The sequence below is a fragment of the Silene latifolia genome, chromosome Y (genome assembly GCF_048544455.1).
Source record: "Silene latifolia isolate original U9 population chromosome Y, ASM4854445v1, whole genome shotgun sequence".
Lineage (NCBI taxonomy): Eukaryota > Viridiplantae > Streptophyta > Magnoliopsida > Caryophyllales > Caryophyllaceae > Silene > Silene latifolia.
In genome coordinates this window covers 365869572-365874862 of record NC_133538.1, presented here as the reverse complement: position 1 = coordinate 365874862, position 5291 = coordinate 365869572, and positions in this window count along the sequence as shown.

Genomic DNA, 5291 nt, shown 5'->3' with positions numbered 1-5291 from the left:
CGTGGTTTTTTCCCTTATTCCCAGGGTTTTTCCACGTATAAAATCCTTGTGTCATTATTTATTAGTTTGTTTTACATTTAATTATATCAATCAGGCAAGTTATTCGAGTTAGATCACCCTACATATAAATCCCTGGCAGGACGCTCTAGATCACCGAAAATCCTGCTAAAACATATATATTATACAATATTGTCATAATTATTTATTATAGACCGGCATTAATATATCGACTGCAAGCTGTTGTGTGTAGACTTATTAATACGGAATAAAATAAATGACGATTTATAATTATACATATTTTATACATTTTTGGAATAACCGAAAATAAGGATTTTTTTATCCTCATTTTCGGTAGTTGCCAAAACCGAAAATAAGGAAATAATACTCCTTATTATTTTCGGAATATTGGGCCGAAAATTTCAAAAGGAAAATCTACCCTATTTCTCCTCATACTCGGTTTTATAAGGGGAGATAATAGATTTTTCCTAACCTAATTTTCTAACCTATTCTTGCCTCTCATCTAAACACAAAAACCGAAAACCCTAAGGAATTTACAGAAATTGGGGATCGATTCTAGCAAGAACACAAAGGGCATATCTCATATCATCTTGGGTGCAACTGATAGGTGAATATCATTGCGATATTGTTCGTAGGCCGATTCTGCTAGGACCGAAGGTTGTTTCTTCATTCTCTACTTTTGTTTATGCAATTTAGTTTTATGACTCGTAATCATCTTATAATTCGTTATAATCCTTAATAATAAGGGAAATATACAGATAATTTCCCACAGGGCCACTCAGGTATAAAGATGTCACCATCTCGGTTTCCCGAGGCAATGGTAATCTAAAGACAATAAAGAAACAACATTTAAATAGTATAAAGTTTAGTGAATACAATCCAAAACCAACTGATAAAAATACGGTTACATGTTCTTAAACCAACTGATGATCAACTAAATAAAATGTCTGACAAACTATCAAGCTACAGCGGAAGACTCTATCATCTCGTGGTGACTCATCCCAGCTAGCCCATATGTCTCGACTCATACCTGCTCAACAACTGCTCACCATCCGCGCATGGATCACCACAGTTTTTCAAAACAAAGACAGGGTTAGTACTAATCACACAATCAAATATATAATCACTATAAGAAAGAAACCAACACATCTCAACCGTCACATAACCCAAACTCCATAATCACTCCTCATCACTGACTACACACTAAAGTGTGTAGTCCTGCCAGAGTACCCGTCGCAATAGGTTACTCCACTCCGCCAGTGGGGGACCGCACCCGTTCCCAACTAAGCCCCGCTCATACCATAGAGTGAACAACCCAAATCCATTAATGTGCACATCCCTTCTGTGGCGGGTTCCACAGAAGGCAAATAATGGACGTGAAGCCACTCCCGCAAGTTACCCCACTCAGCTAGGGACGCACCCTGAATACCACAGACAGGTACAAACAATTACAACTATCAACAATAACCAATTCCAACAACTGTCACACTACGAATACGATGTTATACAACAATCACAACCAACAACCAACACATTATATGACTAATACTGAGTAGGGAAACCCTACCTGGAATGCAACACATGCAGACGATCTCAACAGCTGTATCAAAAAGCCTCCTCTACGAATCCTCCTCCTAACATATCATCACATAATCACTAACCATACAAAAACTAACACAAATCCCCAATACCCTAAATTAGGGTTTAAACAAACTTGATTAAATAATATAAAATCGGTTCGTAGATCTTACCCTCGACGCAAGGATCACAAAGATGTAAAGAACAATGAAATCCAACCTCTCAAGCTCCGGGATTTGTCAATAACACGGATGAATGCGAAGAACGTAATTTAAATCTCTTTTCAATGTAGTTAGGTTTGTAAAACTGTATTATGAAGATGACAGAACGATTTAAATACTAATCCGTGTTATTAACAAAACCCGACAAAAAATAACCCGTAAACCGAGCTACTCGATCGAGTAGCTGACGTACTCGATCGAGTGCCACTTACTCGATCGAGTACCCAGGATGCTCGATCGAGTACCCTACAGGCATAATACTTTTCTAAAAACCAAAACACCCTTACTCGACAGAGTAAGGCCCACTCGATAGAGTACCCATAGGCTCATAAAACCGTAGTATTACAGTCTTCCCTCCTTAAAAAGAACTTCGTCCCCGAAGTTCAAACCACAACAAAACAAAACATACCACCACACTTCCGACACAACAACCAAAACAAAACTCAACATAAAAACATGCTACCAACCAAACTCATCCCGACTTAAACCAAACTCAACCCGACTCAAACTACTACAAAACATTCCGACACAACGCAAAAAGGGTGTAAAAACTCTTTGCGATCATCTCCTACCCCCTAAAAGAAACAAGGTCACGTCCCCGTAACCATACATACCTGATCAAAAAAGAAAGGGTAACGCTCTCTCATGGCCTCCTCTGCCTCCCATGTAGCTTCCTCTACCTCATTATTAGACCAAAGGATCTTAAGCAAACCTGTCTCACCACTCCTAGTATTCCTAACCTTCCGGTCAAGAATTTGCTTAGGCACCTCAAGATAAGACAGGGACTCATCTAGCTCTCTGATCTCTGCCTCTAACACATGTGACGGATCACTCACATACTTGCGCAACTGAGATACATGAAACACGTTATGTACCCTATCCAAAGAAGACGGTAAAACCAAATGATAAGCAACCTCTCCAACCTGGTCTAGGATCTCATATGGCCCTATGAACTTCTGACTCAGCTTGCCTTTCTTCCCAAACCTCATAACCCCACGCATAGGAGACACCTTCGGAAGAACCTTGTCCCCAACCTGAAACTCGATATCCCGGCGATGTAGATCTGCATAACACTTTTGCCTATCCTGATCTGCTCTCATCGTTTCCCCGATCATCTTTATCGCTCAACCATCTCATGTACCATCTCTGGTCCTAAAACCCTTTGCCCGCACTGTCGTCCCAACAAATCGGACTCCTACATCTCCTCCCATATAAGGCCTCAAATGGCGCCATGCCAATACTAGTGTGATAGCTGTTGTTGTAAGAAAACTCAATCAAATCCAACCTCTGTTCCCAGCTACCACCAAAATCCATCACACAAGCTCGTAACATATCCTCAAGAGTTTTGATTGTTCTCTCGGTGTCTGTCTGTTGCAGGATAAAATGCTGTACTAATCTTCAACGTCGTTCCCAAAGATTCCTGCAACTCTTTCCAAAACCTTGAGATAAACCTTGCGTGTCTGTCAGATACTATGTCTTTAGGCACCACATGTAACCTTAACACATGCTTCCGATAGGCCATAGCTAATTGTGCCTTAGTCCATGTATCTTTCATTGGCACAAAATGAGCTGACTTGGTCAGTAGATCCACTATAACCCATATCATGTTGTTACCCTGTTGACTCTTTGGAAAACCCACGATAAAATCCATAGAGATGTATTCCCACTTCCACTTAGGTACCTCAAGAGACTGAATCTTACCTTGTGGTCGACGCTGTTCCCCTTTAACTCTCTGACATGTCAAACAATGGGCCACAAACTCAGCTGTTTCTTTCTTCATCCCAGGCCACTAGAACGTCTTCTTTAAGTCCTTGTACAGCTTGTCACCACTTGGATGTACTGAATATGGTGTACAATGTGCCTCTGTCATGATTGTCTTTTTCAGCTCCTCATCATTAGGGACACACCACCTCCCATCAAACCTCAAACTACCGTCTATATGAATAGAGAATCTAGACACTGTCCCTTTCTCTACTCCAGCTCTCCACTCTACCATCTTAGGATCCAACACCTGTTTACCTCGAATATCATCATATAGATTAGGTTGCGCTATCAAATCTCCCAAGGCATCCCCTCTTTGCATCATATGTATCCCAAACCTCCCAACCTCATCTCTCAACCTCATCAAAGATATAGCTGTGCACAAGGAATGTACACTCTTCCTGCTCAAAGCATCTGCAACCACATTGGCTTTCCCTTCATGGTAGATAATATCCATGTCATAATCGCCAATAAACTCCATCCACCTCCTCGGTCTCATATTCAACTCCTTTTGAGTGAAGGTGTACTTGAGACTCTTGTGATCTGAGAATACCTTAAAGGTCGCCCCATAAAGGTAATGTCTCCAAATTTTGAAAGCAAATACCACTGCACCCAACTCTAGATCATGTGTAGGATAATTCTCCTTATAAGGCTTCAATTGCCTAGAAGCATAGGCAATGACTTTACCGTTCTACACCAACACACACCCCAACCCATTCTTCGAGGCTTCTGTATAAACCTCAAAGTTCTCACTCCCTTCAGGCAATGCTAGGATAGGAGCAGTGGCCAAACGCTCCTTTAATGTTTGGAACGTCGTCTCACAACTCTCATCCCAACGAAACCTGTTCTCTTTCCTCATCAAAGCCGTCATAGGTCTAGCAATCTTGGATAAATCCTTCACGAACCGTCTGTAGTATCCAGCTAAACCCAAGAAACTCCGGATCTCAGCTACATTCTTCGGTGCTTCCCACTTGGTAAGCGCCTCAATCTTTCTTTTGGGATCCTGACTACCCCATCCTTAGAGATCACATGTCCCAGAAAAGCAACTTTCTCTAACCAGAACTCACACTTGGACAGCTTAGCATACAACTCATGCTCCCTCAAGGTCTGCAACATAATCCTCAGATGTTCCTCATGTTCCTCCTTAGTCTTGGAGAAGACTAAGATGTCATCGATGAAAACCACCACAAACTTGTCCAGAAACTGACTGAAAACTCTATTCATCAAATCCATAAACACAGTCGGTGCATTAGATAACCCAAAAGGCATCACCACATACTCATAATGGCCATACCTTGACGTGAAACCTGTCTTTGGTATGTCCACCTCTCTAATCTTCACCTGATGGTACCCCAACCTCAAATCAATCTTGGAAAAGACTGATGCACCACTCAACTGATCAAACAGGTCATCTATCCTTGGCAAAGGATACTTGTTCTTCACCGTCACACGGTTCAGTTCCCTGTAATCTATAAACAACCTCAAACTCCCATCTTTCTTTTTCACAAAAAGAATTGGTGCTCCCCACGGTGATACACTAGGTCTAATGTATCCCTTCTCTATCAGATCATCTAACTGTTTTTGAGCTCCTCCAACTCCTTAAGACCTATTCGGTACGGTGCCTTAGAGATTAGCCTCGTCCCCGGTTGCAGCTCAACCGTGAAATCTATCTCCCTCTTCGGCGCCAACCCCGTAATCTCCTCTGGAAAGACA